A 15743-nucleotide genomic window follows, 5' to 3' on the forward strand; every position below is an offset into this window, starting at 1 on the left:
TCTATCTTGAAACCGGAATACTTAGCCAATTCAGACGCTCATCAGCCACTGATTTTTGACTGCAACGAGTTCTCGAAATTTTTCACCCGACATGGGCCATGTTTTGACTATTACAGTCTTCTTCAGGGGAAATAGTTACTGTCCACCATCGGCACAATATTCTCTTAATCTAAAAAGAAACATACAATAAAACAAACACACACTCTTTCTCAAAGGAGAATCCATCTTACTCATATCAAATTTCTATCTCAAACATCCAGCTCTAGAAAAGCAATGTCCTAACACATACCCAACCTCGTTTACAATAAATTGCTATATTATTTTCTACTTAATATCTTAGAAATAATTGCTTACCCGGACACTCAAATAACGTCTCTTCAAAGTCAATGCCACAACATGGCGTCTCGGTGTCTCAGCTCATTCAAAGTCCAAAAAGTCAAGTTTAAATGTACGTCTCTCTCTAACGTCACTGGAAATAATCACTCCCTCCGTGAGACAGGGACTACAAAGCCCATGATTCAAACATCAAGTCCAACTTAAAGCAAAACACGACATCTCATCATTCAAAAAACAGACCAGTCTATTTCTTTATTTAACCCTTTTGGAGTCACCGTATCAAAACAGTGAATCCATTTTTGTTCCCTCTGTAACAAATAATTATCAAAATCACCACCCCGATTAGATGGTCTCGGTTGCTCAATCACTGCAAAGGTTAAATCCAAAAATGTATGTTTTTTTCCAAACAATGTTGAACTAGGGGCGCCTCCAATTTGTTTCTAACTCTATCAAATGGGTCTTCAAACTCCGTTTTGTCTTTCCTATGTATAGCAGCGGGCAAGAACACCAGATGCCATATACAACTCCTCTGGAATCACAGCTAGTCAAAGCTATCAACTTAAATTTTCCATTGCCAAAAAATGGTAATCTATCTCCTGAAAATGACTGGGTACACACAGAGCATTTCCCACAAGCATAATGTCCCGGACTGGGGGTCTCCCCATAGCTGTCTATTGTCTTCATCTGCAAAATCAGAATGGATAATGAAAAAGGGATGATTTTGATAGAACAGTATGTGTTTCCTTTTCCCCCACAGATTTATAAAGTACAAAAGAGTATCAAGAAATGTTGGCATATCTTAAAGTTACATGAAGGATTACAGGAGATTCCGAGATTTGCATTGAAATGTGGAAAGAACATAAGGGATATCATTATCCAAAAGTAGCCTCCGCAGATCTGCATACCACGGACTCCTGGAGCAACCAAGAGCACCATTCCTCTGTAGTGTTCGATCCTCCAAATCAATCTGCTCAACATAGGCCATTGTCTTTCGGCCACTCTTACACTAGGGCAATGATCCCCAATGACGCTGGATCTCTTCTGCGGCTGAAGAATCACAGGAATTTTGCATTGCACAAAGTCGCCAATAGGTCTAGGAATGGGAGACCCCAGTGATCCTGAATCAGCTGAAATGCCTTGTCTGACAATGCCCACTCTCCTGGGTCCAAACTTTCCCTGCTGAGAAAGTCTGCTCTTATGTTGTCTTTGCCTGCAATGTGCAAGGCTGAGAACATCTGGAGATGCACCTCTGCCCATTCCATAAGTTGATCTATTTCCTGCGACACTTGTTGGCTCTTGGTACCTCCTTGTTGATTGATGTAAGCCACAGTCGTTGTGTTGTCCTACATTATTCGGACTGATCGACCCTTCAGCCTGTTGCCAAACTGTAAACATGCTAACCGGACTGCTTTGGTTTCCAGCCAATTGATGTTCCAGAGAGACTCTTCTGCAGTCCAGCGCTCTTGCGCTATCAGCTCCTGACAGTGAGCTCCCCAACCAAGGAGACTTGCATCTGTTGTCAGTACTAGCCAGTCCGGTGGGGATAGGGATACTCCCTTCTGTAGATGATCTGCCTGCAGCCACCACTGCAGTTGGAAGTAAACCTCCATCAGCAGGTAGAGCCAAATCGAACATTCCTGAGACTGAAGATTCCACCGAAAAAGCAAGGAGCGCTGAAGAGGATGCAAATGTGCCCTCGTCCACGGTACCACTTCCAGAATCGCTGCAATTAAGCCAAGGACCTGCAAGTAAGACCATACAGTCGGGCGCAGAGCATTCAACAACAGACTGAGTTGAGCTAGCAACTTCTGAATTCAAGCTTCCGGGAGGAACACCTTGTCCTGCTTCCTGTCAAACCGAACCCCCAGGTATTCCAGTGACTGAGTAGGCTGAAGGCTGCTCTTGCCTAGGTTCACCACCCAGCTAGGCTCCTGCAACAGGGAAATCACCTTGTGAGTCACCAGGTGGCTCTCCTCCAGCGACGGCGCAAATCAGACAGACATCCATATACAGATGTACTAGGATTCCATCCTCATCTCTGCTGCAACTACCACCATTACCTGGTAAAAGATTCTGGAAGCAGTGGCCAGACCAAAGGGCAGTGCCGAAACTGAAAGTGGCATCCCAGAACTGCAAACTGCAGGAAGTGTTGATGTTATAGTTGATGGAAATGTGAAGATATGCCTCGGACAGATCCAAAGAGGTCAGAAATTCCTCCGACTACACGGCCATTATCACCAAGTGCAAAATCTCCATGCAAAAATGCTTCACTCGCAGATGACAGCTGATGCCTTTGAGGTCCAGGATGGGATGAAAAGAGCCCTCCTTTTTTGGCACAACAAAATAAATATCGCCCCATATTTTCTTGACACATGGGCACTGGGACCACAGCCCTCAGAATTAAGGAGTCATTGACCTCTTGGGAGAGAAGCAAACAAGAGCAAGCCACCAAGGAACAACAAGAAACGATCTGAAAGGTCATTGTTTCAGCTTCAAATGCTTGCTTAAGGATAGTCTCAATCTTTTTATATTGAGCATCCTTCAAGGCTGCTCCTCCTTTCACAGTGGGAGCACTGAGAGGTTCACCTTGCTGGTGGCTGAAAGGAATCAGTAAGTTTTTGTTTGGAACATTGTCTTTTTTAAAATTATTGGGGCAAAGTTAACTATTTGGGAATATTATTTAGTTTGTTTGTGTTTTTAATAGGCAGTGAATAAACAAGTTAGACTGTATTTTTAAATAGTCAATAAGGCAGCTAGCTAGTAAGCAGTAGGTAGTGTGTTTATTTTTAAAAGTCTGTAAGACAGCTAGTAAGCAGAACTGAGTGTTTGTATTAAAACAAAACGAACCACAAAAAAAACAAACAAACTCAAAAAGTAGCCAGAAGCTAGAAATAAGCAGTGTATACCTAAGTAAAAAGGTTGAAAAGTTCAGCTCAGTTACTCACCTTGGAAAGGTGTTGAGGTAGTGTGATTTGGTTTGAATAGGTACCAACATTTGTTAATCTGGCTAACTGAAGTTAGACCCTGCTATTGATGGGAAATGCCCTAGATCTGCTCTGCACTCATTGCTGGGGGTTGAGGGGATTCCTGTGGATGCAGAGTGCATGTTAATATTTAGCCCAGTGATGGTCACGTGTTCAGGGTCCCGCATGTGAGAACTATCTGTCAGGTGTGTCCCGGTCAAAAAAAAAGTTGAGAACCACTGCCCTAGAACACTAGTACTATTACTATTAAACGTTTATACAGATTTACAAGGTGCATGCAGTGTTATACAGATACACATAAGAGACAGTCCCTATTTCTAAAAATTTAAAATTAGTCAAGCCAGAAAACTTGGGAGGGGGAAGGAAGGGACAGGTGATCAGCAACTTTTTCTAAGAAAGAAAATAGGGACGGAGTTGATGCCAGCAGCAGCCTCACCTTTCCCAGTAGGGAAAAGGAAACAAGTTCAATAAAGGGTCCAGGTTCCTAGCTTGACAGAAACTCAGCACTTTCTTTTTGACTCACTAGTTAACACGTTGATAATCTGCACCACTGCTCATAAGCTTCACACTTGTGCTATTTCAGTAGTGGCAGTAAACGCAAGAGGACAAAATTAGAACATTTTGTTACCCCAAGATATACCCCTACCTCTTCACTAGCTTTGATTTGACCATTTATTCATTTTAAAACCGTTTCCAGTTTTTCAGGATGCGCGGTGTTTCACCTTTAATTGTTATTTTCCACAATATTTTAGGATGAAAACACTACCAGAATTCTAGCAGCCTACCACTGCTTCTCATTAGCTTGAAAATCATAGCTGACTACACTAATAAACGCGCAAAGCGCGGTGCTACAAACCGATTGGCCGGTGGCTTTAGCACGGGACCCCCGACTTTGCTGGTGATTGGTCGACGAGTCCTCCTCGCCTCATCACAACCATTAAACGGTACGGGAGCGAGGTTTCCTAGGTTACGGGGAGAGTACAGCGTGTGTAAAATCCGTAGCTGCAGTTTTTTTTTGAGCGCGCGGGCGGCTTCCGCCCGGATTTTTTTTGGCCCGGCGCGCGGCTGTGTGAGCGCGTGCTTCATGCGGTTGGGCGCTGCGCGAGGCGAGGCAGTGCGGCCGTCGCAATGGGAGCCGACCCCTCGGCCGGGCAGGTACGTGTCTGCGGTAAGGAGGCCTGGGCGTGATTGCCGACGGTTTGGGTTTCTGCGGCCCAGCATTAGTAATCGCGGCGCGTGAGGAAGGAGGAGCCGGCCTGGGCTTGCACCGTTATGTGCCGTGCACTGCCCGGCTGCTCAGCTCTTCCTTCAGTCGCTGCCCTAGCACAGGTAGCTCCCCCTTGTCTCCTTTCTTAACGCGATGCCCCGCGAACCGTGGTTAGCTCGGAAACATCACAACCAGAAAAAAATAACATTTATATATATACTTGATTATTGAGGCTCATTATCTAGCTATAACTTGCTATACTAAACTTATTGCCAATATTTGTTTTCAGCCTTTTCCTACAGCTCTGCTAACCAAATATCTGTCTTTTTCGTTGTCTAATTAGGAGAGAAAAGGGAGTTGGGAAGCCTTGGAGGGAGAAGTTTTTTTTAGCTTGTAGTGCAAAAAAATGAATGTATCTTGTTGTTTTGGAATTTGTAGTCCGAAATGTTTAATTTTACTGTGTATGGATGCAGGGTTCAATCGGTGACTAATGCTAAACCAAAAAAATATTTGCGTGGCTAAAATGTGTGTGGTGGCTTGTTCGAAATAGCAGTCTCAAAGCTGTTTTGCTCTTAATGCTTATTGCCCCTTCCTTATTTCTAGTTACTTAAAAGGGGGGGAGGGGTGCATGGGCACATGTCCTCTCTTACAAACTAACCTCAATTTCACTGAATCAATAATTTCCATTAACCATGAAAACTTTGATACTTTATACAGTACAGGTAGCAGCATGGTCAAGGCTTGCAGCAAATCTCAAACACTTTTAGTTCCAAAAATATTCAGCTATGAGAGAGGCTGACTTAGTTAAACTTTATTTAAAGAGTTTTATTGTACACAAACTCTGCTTTAGGCCTAAGGATTACTACTGGTAATCATGGGTTGCATCAGAGGTGAAAAGACAATAGGGCAATATGGACAATAACATGGTGCCCCTTGCAATAGTGGTGTTTTGAAATGCATTTTATTATAGCAGAGAAAAATATTGACATGTTATGCAAAAAATGGATTTATAGAATAGATATAACCACTAGACCAAGTTCATCAATAATAGTAAATCAAGACTTATGTTTTTATTTCAATATTATGCATTTAATTATATTTATCATCAGATTATCTTACAGCAAATCAAATTTATTAAAGCTGATTTTACAGAGACCATGCATTTATGTAATAAACAGAATTTCTGGGCTGTACAACAATGGTTGAAGTACTGAAAAAACCCACCTTAGATGTTCTCATAGTCTTGCAGCTCTCTATCCCCTCCTCTCTCCTTGTCAGCTTTCCAAACCAAACTGGCACAGCCAGTACCTGTCCCCAGCAGCTAGCCCTCCTGACCTTGGAGACTGAATCAAGTACAGTACTTTAAAATCTTTGTTGCTATTTTGGGGTAAAACATTTTTTTCTGCAGTTTGTTATAATTAGACTTACTGAATTAGCTGACATTTAAATCAGATAAAATAAGTTCCAAGTTCATGTAAAAAAGAGCAGAATATCTACCCCTTAAGATGGATAATTATTGTAGCAGCATAAAATACAGTGGCTTTATGATAGTTTTAATTTTGGTTGCAAAGGTTATGAAAACACCCATGTCTAATACAAAGTTAACTTGCATATCTCACACACCTTGCCATTTAACTACACTATTAAAGTAGTAATTTAGCCAGTTAATTTTATCCTAGTCAGGGGTACATGAAGATGTCTAAGGGACAGCTTCAGGCTCTCTCACTCTCCACTGTAATTGGATTGTCCCTCTGAAGAACCAAGTAAGGGCCTTATCTCTGGCACGGAGGGTGGCCAGCTGGCCATTTGAAGGGCAAGTGACAGGCTAGTACCACAGACCTAGATGGCGACAGACTTAGAACTTACAGAAAGTGCTATAAATTTAAGTTTCATGGACCCAAGTGATAGTATAACAGCCCACCTGAGTAGGATTGCACTGAGGTTCAGCCGAGATGGTCAACACATGGAATCTACACGTAGTCCGGGTTGGAGGTGGGAGGCCGGTGAGCGATCCAGAAGGCAGTCCAGGTCAGAGGTAGGCGGCGAGCAAACAATTCCAAGGGCAGTCGGGGTCAGAGGCAGGCGGCGAGCAAACAATCCAAAGGGCTGTCCGGGTCACAAGGAGAGAACAAATCTGAATAAAGAGCACCAGTACAAGCAACCCTATAGCTGAGGCATTGCTGGAGCTGAAAAGCCGGTTTAAGTAGCTGGCGCAGGGCCTGTCGGGGACGTCAGCGTGGGGGAGGAGCCTCACCGGGCTGATCTGTGCGGCCATGCTGCCAGCAGGAAGAGTGCATCGTGTCGGGAGTAATCTCCCGATCGTGAGGTATGGGTCTGCCCCATAAAATTGTGCCGGCAGAGGACAGGAGCGGAGATGGGCTTAGCCTGCAAAGGCTTATGCAAGGATGAGATCAAGCTTTCCAAAGTTAATGGAGCAGGGCTGGACTAATTCTTGGGTGCAAAGTCCTGTGTGAGTGAATGAAGCAATTTCAGGGGGTGGCCCAAAAGAAAACAATACCTATGGAAGTGGGGGGAGCCTGAAAAGATCCCCACAGCAAGGATGAGTTGTCCTCACTAGACTTGCAGGCAGCAGTGTGTGGGGATATGTGGCAAGGGGGACCTGAACCTAGTGCAGCAGGGTCTTGGGGGGAAGTAACCTGGACCCAGCTCTTCTGGAATCGGCAGTCGCCTTCCTGGCTAACACACTACAGCAAAGGGACATTCAGAGACATGCAGGCTCTTTTCCCAGTACTGAACAGTCATTCTTAAGTGGTCTTTTATGGACAATCAAGGAGGAAGGATTGAGTTTACTGCTCCGAGATTCTCCTTGTTTGTCAGAAGTATATTGAGCTTAGCAACAATATCAGTGCAGATTTACCTGAGAGGTTTTCAAGGAGGTATTGCTCCATGGTGAGACCGCACCTTGAATACTGTGTACAATTCTGGTCGCCGCATCTCAAAAAAGATATAATTGCGATGGAGAAGGTACAGAGAAGGGCAACCAAAATGATAAAGGGAATGGAACAGCTCCCCTATGAGGAAAGACTAAAAAGGTTAGGACTTTTCAGCTTGGAGAAGAGACGACTGAGGGGGGATATGATAGAGGTCTTTAAGATCATGAGAGGTCTAGAACGGGTAGATGTGAATCGGTTATTTACTCTTTCGGATAGTAGAAAGACTAGGGGGCACTCCATGAAGTTAGCATGGGGCACATTTAAAACTAATCGGAGAAAGTTCTTTTTTACTCAACGCACAATTAAACTCTGGAATTTGTTGCCAGAGGATTTATTTATTTATTTATTTTTAATTTTTATATACCGGAATTCCTGTATACAATACAAATCAGTCCGGTTTACAGTAAACGAAGAAATTGCCCCAGTCTGGGAGGTCAGACCTGGGTTGATTACATCGAACATTGAACATTGAAAAATAACAATGAAAAATAAAAATAAAATAAAAAATAAAAAATAACAATTAACAATTAAACATTAAACATTGAATGTTTTCGTGACCTAAATTAAATTAAATTAAATTAAAATAATTAAAAAGTTAAATGTGGTTAGTGCAGTTAGTATAGCTGTGTTTAAAAAAGGATTGGATAAGTTCTTGGAGGAGAAGTCCGTTACCTGCTATTAAGTTCACTTAGAGAATAGCCACTGCCATTAGCAATGGTAACATGGAATAGACTTAGTTTTTGGGTACTTGCCAGGTTCTTATGGCCTGGATTGGCCACTGTTGGAAACAGGATGCTGGGCTTGATGGACCCTTGGTCTGACCCAGTATGGCATTTTCTTATGTTCTTATGTAACTTTTTTTTCTTTTTTTTTTCTTTTTTTTTTTTACTGCAAAATTTTGTTTCCTTGTCTTTTCATTGTGATAGGTATGAGAGGTTGAAGTGGGTTGTGGCTAAAACAATTGCATCACACTGCTATTAATTGCATCAGTAACATGGGATGATCTTAGTGTTTGGGTAATTGCCAGGTTCTTGTGGCCTGGTTTGGCTTCTGTTGGAAACAGGATGCTGGGCTTGATGGACCCTTGGTCTGACCCAGCATGGCAATTTCTTATGTTCTTATATTCTTATGGCAAGGCGGATGCTTTGGTTAAAGAACTGGGCAGCAGATTCAGCATCAAAGGACGCTTCCATTTAAGGGAAGACTCTCTTATTTGGGGAAGAACTAGAGAAGCTAGTCAAGGACCTAGGTGGTGAGATGTTAGACTGCCAGAAGATAGGCAGATTTTCCTGCTGGGGACAGATGACAGTGGCCTAGGAATGGAAGGCAGTATAGGCCAGGCAGGAACCAGAATCAGATTTTCCATATTACCTGGAGGGCAGCCAATTCATGAGTCTGCTCTTCATTAGAGAAGAAAATAGGTCCACCAGGCCGGTTAGAGGTGCACAGTGACGGTCTCCAGTAGGAGACAGATTACAGGATTAGTATGAGGAATGGGGCAGCATTATAGGGAACCGGTGGGTCCTCTATCATTCAGGAAGGCTATGTTCTGGATTTGAAATTTCCCATAAAAGAATTCTTTCGGCTATCGCCCTACAAGGCAGGGAAGGAGAAGGCAGTGCAAGACACTTTAGGCATATTAATACAGTTACAAGCAATCGTCTTTCCCGCAAGAGGAGAAAGGAAGAGGTGCCTTCTCAATCTATTTCATAGTCCCAAAAAAGAGGGCATTTTCCGTCCAGTCTCAGACTTGAAAGAGATGCCATGCTTTCATATGGAATCGTTGGCAACAGTGAATGTGGAAGTAAGAGGCAAATTTGTTTTCCCTGGACCTCTGAGATTTACCTTCACATTCTCATCAGGGAGGATTTTCAGCGCTTTCTGTGTTTCTAGATAGCAGGTCAAAACTAGCAGTTCATGGCTCTGCCATTCAGGCTAGCAACAACTCCAAGTAAATTTACGAAGGTAATTGTAGTAGTTGCAGCAACACCCCTCCGCAAGGGAAGGGCTCAGGGTGCACCCATATTTGGACGATAAGGGCCAGTTTACTACAGGAAGGTTACCAGGTTACACAGAAGGTAACCCTGACGCTATAAAGGCTAGCCTGGGTAGATGCAGCCTTCACAGACCTTAGTATACCTTGGGGCAAGGTTAAATACCAAGGCAGGTTGAGTTTATCTGATGGAAGAGAGGCGAGATGAGTTACAGCAGCAGAAAAGGAAATTGAGGAGTATTCCGTCTTCACGAGCATGGTCTTTTCTTCAGGTACTGTGGTCAACGGTAGCCTCGATAGAGATGGCACCATGGGCAAAGGCCCACAGCAGGCCCTTCTATCCAGGTGGACTCCACAGAGTATGGATTTTTACAGGATAGTAGCCATGACAGAGCAGGCCAGGAGAAGCTTGGTTTGGTGCTTCTCCACTACCAACCTGTCCAAAGGGGCCAGCATAGATCTCCCCTGCAATGGATAACTCTGACTACCAATGCAAGACTGCTAGGTTTGGATGCCCATTATCTAGGTCAGATAGCACAGGGAACCTGGCCAAAATAGGAAAGGTCACTTGCAATAAACCTTCTAGAAATCAGAGTAATCATACAAGCGCTAAAAAAGTTCTTGCCAAGGCTGATGGGAGGAGACCCAGGGCTGGTGCAAGGGAATTAGGCACCCTGGGCGAACCTTACAGCCTTGTGCTTCCCCTACTCCCTCATACACAATTAAAAATTATACATTTGCAGTAGATTTAACATGCAAAAGGTAATTCTCGTGTAAATATAATCACACCATATATATTATATTTATATGAACTATTGTGATGCCAACCAGAAAACCCCAGAAAAGACGCTTGGAGCTCATATGGTATTAAGCCTGATTATAAATCTTTCTATTAACTTCCTTGGTTACAAAGGAACTTCTCCCTCCCCCCAGAAAGCATAAGCAGTAGCAGCCTCCTTGGGCAGACCCACAGTCCTGATGCCTTCTGTGTCTCTCTCCTGCTCAGTGTTCTTCTCTTCCTTCCTCTGCTGCACAGACTCTACCAAATCTGCTCCTTTCTGAAATTGCCCAGGCCACTGATGTTGCTCCTGCTCACCTTCGTTTGCAATTGTTTGCTGATGCTGCTCCATCCTGGGAAGCCTTTCTTCCAGCCTGTGGGGGCTAATGCTCTTCCTGCTCCTTTTGTGCGTTTGCAATTGGACCTCCTTCTTCCTGCCCCCACTGCCCAAGCAATACAACTTCCTCTTCCGGCCGTGGGAGCGGAAAGAAGGAGGCGCAGTTACCAAACGTTCTGCCTGCAGCCGCCAGTTCTCAGCTTACTCTGTTGTTCAAATGTGATTGGAGCAGAGCTGGTAGAAGTACTAGGCTGCCGCCCCTGAGCTACTGCGCTCTAGACCTAGCGTACCTAGTGCTTCCACCGGGCCTGGGGAAACCAGTAAGAATATTATCTGACAGCACCACAGCAATGGCATATATATAAACAGGCAAGGGGGGGACGATGACAAGGAGCCTACACCTAGCACAGGAAACACCAAGATTGAGGTTGGCAGAAAGATATTTGCGGGACACTGAAACAACCTACATAGCAGGCAGCCCCCATGCCCATGCTGATTTTTCTCAGTCCTCGGACCCTAGATCCAGCAGATTGGGAGCTTGTGGAGGAGGCTTTCAAGCAGGTAGTACGACACTGGGGGGGCCCCTCAATGGGACCTGATGGCAAAGCGAAGGAATGCCTAGGCAGAACAGTTCTTCAGCTGAAGGAGAGAAAGGGTCTAGCCCATAGGTGGCCTACAGAAACTCTACTATGTCTTCCCATACCCAGTGGTGGGAAGATTACTAAGCAAAATAGCCCAACACCCAGGATTAGTGATAATTGCTCCAGATTGGCTGAGGGATCTGGTCAGGTTGATGGTAGCAGATCCCATCAGGGAGATAGGGGGCCATTTAAAGCAGGGTCCAGTAGTCATGGGGAACCTAAACAGGGTCTTGCGTATGGCCTGGCTATTGAGAGGGATACGTTAACAAGGAAAAGGATATTCAGCCCAGGTGGTTGAGACACTCCTGAGGTCAAAGAAAATGTGCACATGCAAATCATACAGTAAGGTTTGGAGAATTTTTGAGGGGTTGTGTATGCAGAAAGAGATACCACCCCGAAGGGCAGACATAGCCACAATCTTACAGTTCTTATAAGAAGTGCTAGAGAAGGGCCCAGGTATCAATAGTTGTTTGTTGGGGGTTGGCTGGGAGGTAGGCTGATAGCAGCTCACCTGAACATAGCCCGCTTTTTAGGGGAACAAAGCAACTACAACAACTCACACAGAGTGGTGGTACTGCCAAGGGCCCTAAACCTGGTACTAAGAGTGGTAGCAGCAGCCCCATTTGAACCTCTCAAGAGGTCTCAACAAAGGATTTAACATTGGAGTCTGCCCTTTTGTTGGCAGTTTGCTCAGCAAGAAGGATTTCGGAGTTGCAAGCCCTCTCCAAGGAAAGGGTAGTCCTGGGGGAATTCTGTGCTACTGCGGAATGCAGAATTCCCCCTTTCCACAGATTTCCTCCTTCACCTTGCAGAATCCAGGCCACACAGCTGCTCTGAGTGCTATCGCAGGCAGGATTATGGCATTAATTAATATTTGCTCCCCAAGCCTTGCTGGAAGAGGATAATCCCCGGAAGCATGTGGAAGGCAGCGCAGCACAGGTCAGAATCGAAGGCAGGCTTGCACTGCTTCCTGAAGTCCATACAAGAGAGAGCACTATACAAGGGAGAGCATGACTACATATATCTACCACTGTTAAGAGGGGCACTTTCAACTCTGGTTGGGAGGGGGGGGTGGGCAGTGTTACATTGGTCTGCCTAGGACGTTACAGACCCTTGCTAGTGAGAGAAATGCAAATTCTGGATTGTACTGAAATGTAGAATAATTTGCAAAAAAAATATTATTTTGACAATTGTGCAGAATTTTGCAGAATTTTCAATTTTTTGCACAGAATTCCCCCAGGAGTAAAAGGGTAACATTAGGATGGTGCCTTCATTCCTACTCAAGATGGTCTCAGGTTTTCAGTTTCTCTACTGTGATTTAAGAATTCTGAATGTGAAGTGAAAAGAAGGGATCTAAGATTTCTGGATGTCCAGGAGACGGTCCTGAGATATTTAGACGTTAAATGCTCTCTGGAGATCAGACTAGCTGTGGGAAAAATGAAAGGGGTAGAAGCATTTAAGCCCTCAATTGCTAGATAGATTAGGGAAGCCATACAGGCAGCGTGTATTATAAGGAGTAGATGCTGCCAAGGGATCTAAAGGCTCATTTGATGAAAGCACAGGCGGCATTCTGGGCATAATGCAGGTCAGTAGATCCGATAGATGTATGCAGAGCAGCCGTATGGGCTTCAGTGCATACCTTTTCAAAGCGTTTATAGATTCTGGTACTGTTCCAGTTATGTCAAAAGAGCATAAAAATGTGATAGGTATTAAATGAACGACAGTATTGAATGCAGAGGATATGTCCAGTAGTACCATGATGTACTCAATTTTTTGCCTCAAAGCCATGTAATATTGTGCCCAAGGTGGTGGTAGAATCGATCTACCTTACCAGATTCCTCAGCAGTGGACGTTTCACTGTGTGGCAGGGAGTCGCCATTGGACGCTCTGTGTATGATACTAGGACCTGGTAAAGAGATGCTTAGTGCGTGCATGCGCATCGATGCATGTTGGTGGGAGAGTTGAGTAACCACCCCGATGATGTCACACACTCTAGACTACTTGGCCTGTCTCTGGGTCTTTCCTTTTCAGCTGCAGTTCTGAAAATGTGTTCATTCCTCTGTTTTGTAGGGGTTTTTATATAGTTACGGGCATTCTCCACTTTTTGGGTTGTTAATAGGTCTTGCAACAGCCTAGTGCTGTTACGGAAATAATTAGGGGAATACCCATTCATGAACAACCCTTCCACTGGTGGAGCTGTAATGGATACCCTGTGGAAAGGTTTTGTAGCAGAGCTCTGCAATAGGCTCTGGGGGCAGAATTATTTGGAAGTCTGAGAGAGAGGTTGTATTTTTCCTAAATTGGATTTTGGGCCTACCTTGAGCCTCAGAAACCCTCCGAAACCCCTCCAGGATAAGCCAAAGGGGCTCTGCTGCTGTACTCTCCCTCCTAGGAGCAGAGTGGCAGCTCTGGAACTGATTTAGGGGATTTTGAACCTTTTTATTTAGAGAAGCCCTGCTGAAGGCTTGAGCCTTTCCGAAGCCAGGGATTGGGGAACCCCGAGTTGAAGATGCCTAGTGTTTAGGGCAGACCTGTCCAGATTCTGTCCAGGTGCAGAATGGTCCCTGTGCTTGACCATCTGGGTGTTGGCATCATTAGGGTTCGTTATCAAGTACCCTAAGTCCCATTTCAGTCTGTCGACTGAATTGGACTTCATAGGAGTCCTGCTAGACATGGCTCAAGCAAAAGCTTTCCTGTGGCACTCCAGGGCAGTCACTTTGGTGACCATAGTGGAGATGATTCAACAGAGCCTGTAGGTATCAGCAAGGCACATGTCCGCAACCATCCATGTTGGCACGCTTACACATACACAGGGCCCAATAGACATTGTTACAGTGGCTCCAGGCTTGCATCCGCATCACTCTGTCTCTCCGGGACTCCTTGTCCTGGTGGCGGGTTTTCTAGAATTTGGAGCAGGGCGTATTGTTTCAAAATCCCCCTACTCAAACTATCCTTACCATCGTGCATCCACCATGGGGTGGGGGGCTCATGTAGATGGGCTCTGCACCCAGGACCTGTCTGCCCAGGAAGCACAATGCCAAATCAACTTCCTGGAGCTTTGAGCGATCTGGTACACTATAGGCTTTCAGAGATCGGCTGTCCAACAAAATTGTCCTGATCCAGACAGACAACCAAGTATCAATGTAGTATGTCAACAAGCAGGGAGGCACAGGGTCGCACCTCTTTGTGTCAGGAAGTGGTCCAGATCTGGTCATGGGCTTTGTCCCACAGGTTGTTTTCTGGACAATATATCTGGCCAGAATGGAGAATGTGATAGTGGACAGACTGAGTTGAGCCTTCAGACCCTACGAGTGACCCCTGGACCAGGGGGTGGCAAACCGGATCTTCTGTCTCTGGGGAAGCCAGGACGTGGGCTGGCTCGCATCCCCCTGCAACAGGAAGGTGACTCAGTTCTGCTTCCTGTAGAGGTCAGGTGGCAAACCAGCCTCCGATACCTTTGCCTGTGTACTTGTCATGAGGGCAAGGGTCTTCTGTACACGTATTCTCCGATTCAGCTAGAAATGAAGACTCTCCTGAAGCTTTGAGAGGACCAGGGGACAATATCCTCATAGCCCCTCATTGGGGGGAGTTCATCCAGGAACCGCTCAGTTTGGGGACTTCCCCAGAACTCATCATGTTAGATCAGGGCAGGCTGCGGCATCCCAACCTCCAGGCCCTGTAGCTCATAGCCTGGATGTTGAGAGGTTAAGAACATAAGAATTGCCATACTGGGTCAGGCCAAGGGTCCATTAAGCCCAGTATCCTGTTTCCAACAGTGGCCAATCCAAGTCATAAGAACCTGGCAAGTACCCAAACATTAAATCTCAAGCTGCTATTGCTTATTAATTAATAGCAGTTTATGGATTTTTCCTGTAGGAACTTATCCAAACCTTTTTTAAACCCAGTTACACTAACTGCTGTAACCACATCCTCTGGCAATTAATTCCAGAGCTTAACTATGCGCTGAGTGAGAGAATTTTCTTCGATTTGTTTTAAAGGAGTTACTTGCTAACTTCATGGAGTGCCCCCTAGTCCTTTTGTTATTTGAGAGTAAATAACAGATATATATATTGAAAAGCACTGGTCCAAGTACAGATCCCTGAGGCACTCCACTGTCCACTCCCTTCCACTGAGAAAATTGCCCATTTAATCCTACTCTCTGTTTCCTGTCTTTTAGCCAGTTTGCAATCCACGAAAGGACATCGCCACCTATCCCATGACTTTTTACTTTTCCTAGAAGCCTCTCATGGGGAACTTTGTCAAACACCTTCTGAAAATCCAAATACACTACATCTAACGGTTCACCTTTTATCTGTTTGTTTACTCCTTCAAAAAAGTGAAGCAGATTTGTAAGGCAAGACTTGCTTGGGTAAAGCCATGCTGGCTGTGTTCCATTAAACCATGTCTTTCTATATGTTCTGTGATTTTGATCTTTAGAACATTTTCTACTATTTTTCCTGGCACTGAAGTCAGGCTGACTGGTGTGTTGTTGGCCATAACTCTTGTGGTAATT

General features: G+C 44.8%; 1 protein-coding gene across 3 annotated transcripts in view; it reads left to right on the forward strand.

The window, feature by feature from the left end:
- The first annotated feature begins 4297 nt into the window (after positions 1 to 4297).
- The window catches only part of TMEM266 (transmembrane protein 266), a 122432-nt gene continuing 110986 nt past the window's right edge, over positions 4298 to 15743 (forward strand). For 2 of the 3 annotated variants that reach the window (XM_029575021.1, XM_029575024.1), the window contains exon 1: positions 4298 to 4475. The gene's annotated coding sequence lies outside the window, so the exon portion shown is untranslated. Of the gene's footprint in view, positions 4489 to 15743 lie in introns of all 3 variants that reach the window. The other variant, XM_029575023.1, reaches the window with a different exon arrangement.

Source organism: Rhinatrema bivittatum, chromosome 13 (genome assembly GCF_901001135.1).
Source record: "Rhinatrema bivittatum chromosome 13, aRhiBiv1.1, whole genome shotgun sequence".
Classification (NCBI taxonomy): Eukaryota; Metazoa; Chordata; class Amphibia; order Gymnophiona; family Rhinatrematidae; genus Rhinatrema; species Rhinatrema bivittatum.